This window comes from Nyctereutes procyonoides, unplaced genomic scaffold (assembly GCF_905146905.1).
Source record: "Nyctereutes procyonoides isolate TBG_1078 unplaced genomic scaffold, NYPRO_anot_genome, whole genome shotgun sequence".
Taxonomy (NCBI): Eukaryota; Metazoa; Chordata; class Mammalia; order Carnivora; family Canidae; genus Nyctereutes; species Nyctereutes procyonoides.
Genome location: NW_026575128.1, coordinates 22,161,050 through 22,170,904, shown reverse-complemented (window position 1 = coordinate 22,170,904; position 9,855 = coordinate 22,161,050). Strand labels below are relative to the sequence as shown.

At 43.3% G+C, this 9,855-nt stretch overlaps 1 pseudogene; it reads right to left on the bottom strand.

Moving 5' to 3' along the window:
• Positions 1-7,491: 7,491 nt before the first annotated feature.
• LOC129520432 (peptidyl-prolyl cis-trans isomerase FKBP3-like) lies at positions 7,492-8,369 on the bottom strand (annotated as a pseudogene).
• Positions 8,370-9,855: the final 1,486 nt, after the last annotated feature.

Genomic DNA, 9,855 nt, shown 5'->3' with positions numbered 1-9,855 from the left:
GACTGCAGAATTTAGATCCAATCAGGCAGAGATTAAAAATCAATTGAATGAGATGCAATCCAAACTAGAAGTCCTAACGACGAGGGTTAACGAGGTGGAAGAACGAGTGAGTGACATAGAAGACAAGTTAATGGCAAAGAGGGAAACTGAGGAAAAAAGAGACAGACAATTAAAAGACCATGAAGACAGATTAAGGGAAATAAATGACAGCCTGAGGAAGAAAAACCTACGTTTAATTGGGGTTCCCGAGGGCGCCGAAAGGGACAGAGGGCCAGAATATGTATTTGAACAAATCCTAGCTGAAAACTTTCCCAATCTGGGAAGGGAAACAGGCATTCAGATCCAGGAAATAGAGAGATCCCCCCCTAAAATCAATAAAAACCGTTCAACACCTCGACATTTAATAGTGAAGCTTGCAAATTCCAAAGATAAAGAGAAGATCCTTAAAGCAGCAAGAGACAAGAAGTCCCTGACTTTCATGGGGAGGAATATTAGGGTAACAGCAGACCTCTCCACAGAGACCTGGCAGGCCAGAAAGGGCTGGCAGGATATATTCAGGGTCCTAAATGAGAAGAACATGCAACCAAGAATACTTTATCCAGCAAGGCTCTCATTCAAAATGGAAGGAGAGATAAAGAGCTTCCAAGACAGGCAGGAACTGAAAGAATATGTGACCTCCAAACCAGCTCTGCAAGAAATTTTAAGGGGGACTCTTAAAACTCCCCTTTAAGAAGAAGTTCAGTGGAACAATCCACAAAAACAAGGACTAAATAGATATCACGATGACACTAAACTCATATCTGTCAATAGTAACTCTGAACGTGAATGGGCTTAATGACCCCATCAAAAGGCGCAGGGTTTCAGACTGGATAAAAAAGCAGGACCCATCTATTTGCTGTCTACAAGAGACTCATTTTAGACAGAAGGACACCTACAACCTGAAAATAAAAGGTTGGAGAACCATTTACCATTCAAATGGTTCTCAAAATATACCCTAAAAACTATAGAACACTTCTGAAAGAAATTGAGGAAGACACAAAGAGATGGAAAAATATTCCATGCTCATGGATTGGCAGAATTAATATTGTGAAAATGTCAATGTTACCCAGGGCAATTTACACGTATAATGCAATCCCTATCAAAATACCATGGACTTTCTTCAGAGACTTAGAACAAATTATTTTAAGATTTGTGTGGAATCAGAAAAGACCCCGAAAGCCAGGGGAATTTTAAAAAAGAAAACCATATCTGGGGGCATCACAATGCCAGATTTCAGGTTGTACTACAAAGCTGTGTTCATCAAGACAGTGTGGTACTGGCACAAAAACAGACATATAGATCAACGGAACAGAACAGAGAACCCAGAAGTGGACCCTGAACTTTATGGTCAACTAATATACGATAAAGGAGGAAAGACGATCCACTGGAAGAAAGACAGTCTCTTCAATAAATGGTGCTGGGAAAATTGGACATCCACATGCAGAAGAATGAAACTGGACCACTCTCTTGCACCATACACAAAGATAAACTCAAAATAGATGAAAGATCTAAATGTGAGACAAGATTCCATCAAAATCCCAGAGGAGAACTCAGGCAACACCCTTTTTGAACTTGGCCACAGTAACCGGAGAAGGACAAACAGTATATGTTCTCATTCATTTGGGGAATATGAATAATAGTGAAGGGGAATATAAGGGAAGGGAGAAGAAATGTGTGAGAAATATCAGAAAGGGAGACAGAACATAAAGACTTCTAACTCTGGGAAATGAACTAGGGGTGGTGGAGGGGGAGGAGGGCGGGGGGTGGGGGTGAATGGGTGACGGGCACTGAGGGGGACACTTGACGGGATGAGCACTGGGTGTTATTCAGTATGTTGGTAAATTGAACACCAATAAAAATTAATTTATAAAAAACAAAACAAAACAAAACAAAAAAGATCTGCTTTGGTATCCTGACTAGACTGCCTTGTTGGGTTTATGTGACCTTGTTTGAATAATTTCATCGTCTCACCTGTAGAATGGGCCTAATAAAGCCTGTGCTGTTACTGACAGATTAAGGTAAATAACTCTATGAGAAGCATCTACTACCATGCCAGGTACACGCTAACCTTTCAATAAATGGAAACCATTATTAGGACAAAGTTACAAAAGCAGGTTGTAAAATATTCTCTGAAGACTTTGAAAAAATGGACAGATTTTCACTAAATTGTGATATTAGGTATGGTCCCGGGAAAGGAGATTCGATAACCTTTCCCACATAGCCAGCAAAAAGTAAAAGTCTATTCCCTTCTAATTCCATGCCCTGAGATGATCACACCATGAACAGTTTGATGTGTACCTTTTCATTTCTTTCGCTAGTTACATGAAAACACACCCACACGCTTTTCTGTAAAAATGGAATTATGTGGTGTGCACGTATTTCTGTAACTTGCTTTTTTCATGTAGCAATGTATCATAGATGTTTTTCTATGAAAATTCATGAAGTTCTATAGTTTTTATTTTTTGTTTTAATAACTAATACTCTGCAGAATGGATATGTCATTATTATTTCAATCTCCAGCTGTTTGACTCTTAGTGGGGTTTTAAAATCTTATTTTATTTTGCCATAACAAATGATGCTATGGTGTACAACCTTGTATGTTTTCTATCTTTTCTTTTTTTTCTTTTTTTCTTAAGTAGGCTCCACACCCAACATGGGGCTTAAACTCACAACCCTGAGATCAAGAGTCGAAAGCTCTACTGATCCAGTCAGCCAGGTGCCCCCCTGTATGTTTTATTTCTGTAGGATATATTCCTAGAAATATACATGTCAAGGTCAGTGCATATTTGATATAGTAATAGGTTCGTTTCTAGAAAACTTTACTAGAGTCAAGTTAGGACTTGTTTTAGCTGACTTTAAACCTACACGTATGGCTCACATTACTGGAAAACAGCTTAAGAGAAACGGCCTAGTGACCCTGAGTTCAATGGGACATCAAGTGAATAAGGTCGAAAAACAACGTTTCCTTCTCCTGGACTCCGGAAGTTATGGGATTGTCTTCTTCCTAGAACTTGTATCAGTAACTCTGATCCCCCGGGAACAAAATTGCAGTTTTGGGAGCTTTGGGATTCGTTGAAGAGGGATGTCTTTAGCGGATACAAAACTATGCTGGTGGCTCAAGTTGGGTCATTAGTCCCTTTTAGTCAACAGTGTCACGGGGTGGGTGTGGGAGATGCAGTTTGAAGAGTGATCTTTGTTCACATCCCCGAGGAGGCTGTCAAGATAACCAAGGCAATTTTCTCTTGTATCTTCGAAGAGTAAAAATCAGCCTGGAGAAAATCGGTACGATGCTGCGGTGGGAGATATTCAGCGCGCTTAGCTGTCCCACTCCTCTGGCTGCTACTGTGTTAAGGACCCGGTGCCATCTGAGAGTCTGTGCCATTTGCATCATCTGGAGGGAGAGGAGAACCGGGGGCACTGCAGCTGGGTGATTTTCCCTTTCTTGGCCTTCCAGCTCCCTGGTCGCCTCTGTTTCAAAGGCTTGCACTGCCAAAGCCTAAGCCACATCTGGCCCGAGGGAGGAGGGGAGGGAGGAGGGACAACTCTAGCCCTGATCCACAAGGAAGAGCCCTGGGGCCCTGGAACAACTCCTGGGTGGAAAGTGCTTCCGTTATCTTGCCGATTGGTGTCTGAAAAGAACCTTATTTTTCTCTCTAGTGGCTCCAGAAGAGGAAATTAATTTCTAGTTTTGAATCCATCTTCGCCTTTATGTAAATTTTAAAGCTTTTATCAAAAATAACATGTGCACATGGCTTCAAAATACAATAGTGCAAAAGGGCTTATAAAGGAAAGGAACGTTTACTTATCCCTCCCCTCCTCAACTCCAGTCCCATTTTTAACTCATTTCTTCTGATGACTACCTCCATCTCTCTAAATATATAAAATCAGGACACCTGGGGAGCTTAGTTGGTTAAGCATCTGCCTTCAGCTCAGGTCATGATCCCAGGGTCCTCGGATGGAGTCCCGCAACAGGCTCCCTGCTCAGTGGCAGGGGTGGGGTGGGGGGTGGGGGGTGTCTGCTTCCCCTCTGACCCTCCTCCCTCCTTGTGCTCGCTCTCTCTCTGCCAAATAAATAAATAAAATCCTTTTCAAAAATTAAATTTAAAATGTATATATATAATCACATATAAAATACATTGACCTTGACCTTCCACTAGCACACGTGGGAATTTACTTCTCTTTCCTCCTTCCTTCTTTTTGCCTCCCACTCAGTTACATCAAACCATCATTTTAGTTTCCTCCATGAGCTATTGTATGTTAGGTTGTTTTCACTTCTAGTAAGAAAAAAAGTCAATTCCAAATATTTAAGCAGTGAGGAAAATGTCTTTTCCCACAATAAGATGCTCCAAGATGGGAGAACAGTATAAGGTTAATTAATTCGGATAATGTCTCAAGGCGTAGGAGAGGCTGGCTACTTCTCCCCCCCTAATGCCTGCCAGCAGGCCAGCGCAGATTTCCCCTTGTGTCTCTGGCAAGAGCCAGCCACGTTCCCACACCCCAGGAGTGACAAGGAATGTGGAGTTACCACGATTTAGATGAATCCTGATTTACCCCAGTCATTCCTCAGCACCTGATTCCAAAGGAGAACGTTCGACAGATGAAGACAATCTGGGCTCTGGATAGAATCGGGGCTCTGCAAACAAGCAAAAGGCAGAGGGAAGCGGGCGATGAGCGGGGAGGTGATAAGCAGGCAGGAACCAGTAATGTCTCCTACAGGAACCAGGAAACTGGAACCAGTAATGTCTCCTACAGGAACCAGGAGACTGGAACCAGTAATGTCTCCTACAGGAACCAGGGGACTGGAACCAGTAATGTCTACTACAGGAACCAGGGGACTGGAACCAGTAATGTCTCCTACAGGAACCAGGAGACTGGAACCAGTAATGTCAACTACAATTGCTCTGCTGGCGCCAATGTTTATACCTTTACTTATTCTTCCATGAACTCTAGGAAGTATCTCTTGATCCCCCAGGCCTTCTCCTCAGAAATATCCCCTCCCTTCCACTTCCCAGCATTTGTCATTTGCGTCGTTACTTCGTCACTTTTGCCACCACTCACATTCTGCTCTGTGCATTAAGTATCACGACTCCATGCACAGGTTCCCTCTGAGTGCTGGATTTCAGCAATCAAGGTTTGCAGCATTGCAATGGGTCGTTCTCTTTCAAAATCAAACTGCTGTCTTCCTCCAGGGTCTTGGTGTGCCTGCAGTGGGCCGGCAGCATGGCCTGCACCTGCACTTGCTGGACGAGTGAATGAGCCGGAGGTAGTTAGGAATGAAGTCTGCGGATGAGGACAAGGCCAGTGCAGGCAGAGGAAGGACAAGAAGATGGGAGCAGAAACACACCCAGGTTTATGCAGGTGGTGAAGCTACCATGGAAGCCACAGTCTTCAGCGTGGTGGCAGCTGCAGCTTGCACATGGTAGGTGCCTGACTCTACGATGGTTCTTCTCCAAGAATCGGAAGAGTCCTCCAATGCCAGTGATGTGGCATGTTCCGGGTCGGCTGGTGGGACCTTCTCCAGTTCTGTACGGTGCACCTGCATGCAGCGAGCAGAATGGGGCTTGGCACGGGCATCCAGGTTGCCCACGCATACAGGCCTTCAGTTAGGATTCACCTCACCAGGCCACCTCCCCGGGACAGATGACCCGTGGGAAAGACAAATTGAGCCCACCCTGGGCAGGCTGTTGTCTGAGAGTAGTTCTCAGGTGTTGTCACTGAGAACGCCCAGTGAGGTCAAATGGGTCTTGTCCCAGGAAGACACACACACACACACACACACACACACACACGCCCAGGAGTGACTATTGCCTTGAGGACTGTGACTCCAAGGAAGCGTCAGTACCAGATGGATGCAAAGTTAGAAATGTGAACTTTTATTTATTTATTTTTTATTTTTTATTTTTTAGAAATGTGAAATTTTATATAGAAAATCTTTGTAGCTGTAATTAGAACCAGAATATGGATTCAGCACAGGAGGCAGATCCAAAACACTCACCACTGTTGTTTCACTACTGATGCACGCGCCTGACTTAGCACATCCGTGAGCAGAAACCCTGGTTACAGTGGCGCTCATTAGAGAGTCTGTACTCACACCTGGTGGACCATTTCCCTGCCTTCGCCTCTCCAGGGGGGACGAAGAGGGAATGTTAACGATGCCCTATTAAAGCAACTAAACAGTGCAGCAAGTAGTTCGCAGCTCCTCCGCTGCCATTGGGTAGAAAGTGACTTGTTCTAGTGGAATTCTAGTTTCTAAGCAAGTGGAAGTTCCTGTTGGCTCACCAAGGACTGCTGGTTCAGGTACCTTTTTGAATGGATGTTGGGGAAAAGGTGGGACATTTTTCTTTGCTTTGCGTGGAGGAGAGGGATTATTCATCTCGTTGAAATAATTTTGTTCTTATGGTGATTATTTTGGAGTACTTTTCTCCCACCATGGGCCAATTTAAGGAGATTGGGTTACAGAGAAATGTGGAGCCAAAATTCCTGCATCATTAAATTTGATGTCGGATAATAACATGGGTTCTGTTAGTGAGTGGCTGTGCAAGCAGGCTGCTGCCATTGCACACCAAAAATGTTGGCTGAGGTTGGGACTGACCCTTGGGATTCAGGGCCTGTTGAATCCGGGGCTTGGAACTTCTGGGACATGGACACAGCTCCCTTCCACCCCTTGACCTTTACCTCAGGCGGAGCCCAAATGAACTCGTAGATTGTGAATTCCAACCTGGGCCATTCTCTTTCCTGAACTAGAGACCCGAGGCTGTGTGCAGGCTCTTGGCTGGAATCTGAGGGCATTTGGAGGGGAGGGGGCAGCAGGCCTGTGGGTGAATGATACGATTCACTCCGATGTCAAATTCTTTTCAGTATCAGATTTTTTGCTCAGAGTAGCTGTCTGCCTGCAGTCCGTGGGTTTCTTCACTCATTTTTCCCCTATTTTTTCCCTCCTTTTTGTTGGTAGCCTGTGCCCTTCTGTGTCAGGCCTTACATCAAATGCTCCATGGTGGCCATAGTGGTAATGGCCGCTGTCTTTCTGAAACAGGTGGGGCCCAGGCTGGCAGGAGAGCTGTAGATTTTTCTCCATCTGACATGGGATTTTTGCCCTCCTATTGATGGCTGAATCATCTCTTTTCTTAGGGCCCATGCCTGCTATCTGGGATTTTATTTTTTTCAAGACACTGAATACATTCTTATTGAGCCTTTTAGTTTACAACACGAGGTAAAAGGAAAGTCATTTCACCTTAACTAATATTTTACACAGCTGTAGTAAAACATTTCAAACTTTAGGGAATTATGGTGGATTACATATATTAAAAGTTGGGGATTGGGTAAACAATATCTGAGTTCTTGAATTTTCCAGTTGACTCTTCCCTTACAATAGTAACCAGCTCTAGTTACAGAAGTTTCTTCAAGGCCATGTCTTATTGTTGCTGATGTCTTTATATCTGAAGCATTGCTATTTCAATCAATATCCACTAATTCCACTTCAAAAATGAGTTTTGAGGGATCCCTGGGTGGCGCAGAGGTTTAGCGCCTGCCTTTGGCCCAGGGCACGATCCTGGAGACCCGGGATCGAATCCCATGTCAGGCTCCTGGTGCATGGAGCCTGCTTCTCCCTCTGCCTATGTCTCTGCCTCTCTCTCTCTCTCTCTCTCTCTGTGTGTGTGACTATCATAAATAAATAAAAAAATTTTTTTTAAAGATGAGTTTTGCGTTTGGTGGAATTTTGGTGTCAGGCTGTCCTTTCTTTCCATAAACCCATTCTGGTTCAATCTCTAATCGAGCCTTTTCTCCTTTACTCATAGTTAAGAGTGCTTTACCCATCCTCTCATAACTTTGCCTATTCCAACCTTAAAGGCTTGGCATTTTTCTTCTTCTTTGAACTAGGTTTGAATATTAGTATCAAAAACAGCCCCATCCTGTAGTGCTCCTGTATGCCAGCAGTGAACAACATCTCCCTTTTCAGGAAAGTTGGTTTTATCTCCTTTTTTAAGGACATATTTTGTATATTTTGGTGGACCCTCATCCGGAGTCTCTTCACAGTTGGTTTCTTTGGGTTTATCTTCATTAAGCTTCAGATTTTTCACCTGCTCAGACCCTTTACTTAATACTTTCAGTACCTTTGAAACATTTACTTTCAAAAAGATGGTTGTGGGCTGTAAGCCAATGGTCCTTGTTAGCTGTCTTGGCCACATTTTTAATGTTTCCTAATAACTTATGTTCTGTAAGAAACGAATCTGGACTGTGGTCCTGTAGAACCCTGATAATGTCCTTCTTGGGTAGTTGCTCGCTGCGCAGCTGCTCCACATCCAGGCCCACTGTGGATCGGCCACTGCCATCTTCCCCTGCTGCCTCTGCTTTCCTCCTATCTGGGATTTTAATCTTCTGTCTCTTCTCTTTTACTTTTTAATCTTTCTGCATCCACTGGCTTCTTCCTTTAGACCTACAAATGTTTTTAGATTTCCCTTATAACCAAGCCATGTTTATTTCTGTGTAATCTATGTATTTATCTCTTTCTTATCATCATTTTCTCAACCTGATCCTCCAATGAACTATGGCCAAAATTCTTGAGTCAAGCTGTGTTCATTGTCTTCATGTCTCATCACCCATGTATTCCCTGGCCGTTTGCCATATGTCTTCTCCCCACAGGATTTATCTGAAATGGCTTCCTTCAAGGTCACTAGTGACATTTTTAATTTGAAATTTTTATCGTGGAAAATACATTCCATGGAAAATGCCAAATATATTTAATAAGTAGACATTGGATTATTCTCATTGAATCCCTGGTGATTTCTTTCTTACACTTCGTTTTATAATCTTCACTCTCATTCCCATCCCATTCCCATTTTGTGGGCCAGTTGTGTAAGTCATGGTAACTTTGCAAATTGAACTCTAAATCTCTAACAGAAAGACATTAAAAAAGTATAGCCCACGGGGTGCCTGGGTGGCTCTGTTGGTTAAGCATCTGCCTTCAGCTCAGGTCCTGATTCCAGGGTCCTGGGATTGAGCCCCACGTTGGACTCTCTCTCTGCCTGCCACTCACCCTGCTTGTGCATTATCTCTCTCTCTCTCTCTCTCTCTCTCTCTCTCTCAAATAAATAAAATCTCTCTCTCTCTCTCTTTTTAAAGAGAAATGATGGAGGTTTATGTATACATGTGATGCTGTGGGAACAGAGTAGGAGAACCTGGATTGGGCCCGGCCCGGTGAAGGCAGCTGGGGAAAGTTTCCCTGGGGAAGTGTTACATACTCTGAGATGTACGGTTGAATTGGAAAGGAGTCTATGTCCATGATCAAGTATTTACAATGTGTTAGGTTGTATATATGTGCTTTACATACTTTATTTAATCCTGACAACTCTTATAATAAAGCCCCATCATCATCATTATTACTTTAAGGATGACGATGCTGAGGCTTTGTAAGGTTGTTACCTGACCCAGGTGAGAGGAATGAGTGGCATGGAGAGGTAGTATGGCAATACAGTCTCCTGAAGCTTGAGTCTCAAGTCCAACTGTTCCTTGGCTGTGAGATTATGGACACGTTTGTTAAGCTATGTAAGTCTCTGCTTGTCCTTTTGTAATATGAGGATTATGAACATCTTTGCCTCACAGAATGGTGAGGATTAAATGGAAAAATGCATTTGAAATCCTTTGAAAACTGTTGGGTTTTTGAGAAAATCACACATGATCTTTCAACCATAATTTACTGGTCTCATTTGGGTATAACTGCCTTCCATTCTTTCCCCTGGTCATAAAATGCACATAGTTGTAATCATAGCATGCATTCAATTTTATGGCCTACTTTTCCAGTTATGAACATTATTATGT